The sequence below is a fragment of the Octopus bimaculoides genome, chromosome 14 (assembly GCF_001194135.2).
Source record: "Octopus bimaculoides isolate UCB-OBI-ISO-001 chromosome 14, ASM119413v2, whole genome shotgun sequence".
In the NCBI taxonomy this organism is placed as follows: domain Eukaryota; kingdom Metazoa; phylum Mollusca; class Cephalopoda; order Octopoda; family Octopodidae; genus Octopus; species Octopus bimaculoides.
In genome coordinates, this window is record NC_068994.1 from 49,623,447 (window position 1) to 49,625,498 (window position 2,052).

Here is a 2,052-nt window from a genome sequence, read left to right on the forward strand (position 1 = left end):
TTGTACCCTCAATTGACCTCCTAAAACAAATTTGAGTTATTTTCCTGCTAACGCCTTCGTACAGCTGGTACAAAGCTGTGAGCACCAGGCAACACTTTAGATATTATAACGCCCAATAAATAGAGCAACAAGCGGAATAATAATAATAATAATAATAATAATAATAATAATAATAATAATAATAATAATAATAATAATAATAGGGATAATAATAATTTCTTTTACATTTTTTCTTTTATTAGAATTTAGGAGACAATCACAGACAGGCACAAAATGCGTGTGGGGCGGGGTTACATAAAAAAAAGGAATGAGGGGGAAAAATGCAAGAAAAATAAATGCTAGTGGTATATAGAATAAAGGTTGATGATGATGATGATGATGATGATGATGATGATGACGACGACGACATTGATGAAGAGAATAATGGCCACCTGACAAAGGAAGACCTCTGTCTGGAGCCAGCCGAGGAACCGCATCAGTCCAAGATCAGCTTGGACGCCAAGTGCAAGTGCCCTCTCCAGTTGTCGTCCTAATGACAATGACACTACTACTACTACTACTACTACTACTACTACTACTACTACAGCAACAACAACAACAATAATAATAATAATAATAATAATAATAACAATAATAATAATAATAATAATAACAATGATAATATGATAATAACAATTACAAAATAATTATAATAATAATATTTTGCTTCTTTATACGTTATTGAATTATTTGTATTTTGAGTATTATTATTGTTGTTGTTGTCATCATCATCAACATCGTCATCGTCATCGTCATCATCATCATCATCATCATCATCATCATCATCATCATCAACATCGTCATCGTCATCATCATCATCATCATCATCATCATCATCATCATCATCATCATCATTAATATTATCATTGTTATTATTAACTGTTAAATATTAATAACAGTGACAACGTGGTACAAAAGAAAAACAACAACAGTAACAAAAGAGGACGATAATGAAGAATAGATTTATGGTTGGTTATTATAACGAGAACTCTGTTGTGGACATTCCATTTCACATGTGATCGGTGTTGAAATATTTGTAGTAGCTCCATGTCATCTGAGTGCGTTGACATACATAAATACATTAGTCGAACAGAATAGATAAAATATTTGTGCCTTTTCTGAGCAGATTGGGATAAACAAACCGTTTGAATTTTCGATGATCTGAATTAATCGTCATTGGTGGATCAGCCAATCAGATATTATAACGGTATACGTGTGTGTGTGTGTGTGTGTGTGTGTGTGTGTGTAAGTGTACATACATTACTACATACACACACACTCACACAATATACATATATATATATATCTTTCCCTTCCTGAGCGTCCAATAATACTATCCATATCACGTCCTCACTTTGTTGTCTTTTTGTATTTTTGTTATTGTTTTTTTGAACTATATATATATATATATATATATATATATATATATATATATATATATATATATATATATATATATATATATGGGCGGCCCGAAACTATAGCAGAAGACACTTGCCCAAGGTGCAAGGCAGTGAGAATGAACTCTGAACCATGTGGCTGGTAAGCAAGCTACTTACCACACAGCCACCACACTCTCCTCAATGTGTGTGTGTGTGTGTGTGTGTGTGTGTGTACATACACACACGCATACATACATACATACATACATACATACATACATACATACATGTGTATGTATACATCTATCTATCTATCTATCTATACAGTACCGTTCAAAAGTTTTCGGCCACTTTAAACTATTGTAAATTCCTACTAATTGCCAACTTATAAGATGATATTTCGCATTGCGTTTTTTACAGATGAAACATTGGCCCTGTTGGAGCCATTTACATACCTACTCATATTTTGTAGTAGGGGTTCTGAATGAGAGACGATCACCAAAAATGGCCGCGCATATGTTTTCGCCCACTTCACATAAACCAATCGAGTTACACTGTATTAAAAAAGAAAAATGTCTACAATGAAAGTTTATTACGTAATGTTCATTTCAAGAGGTTACTGTACATTGTT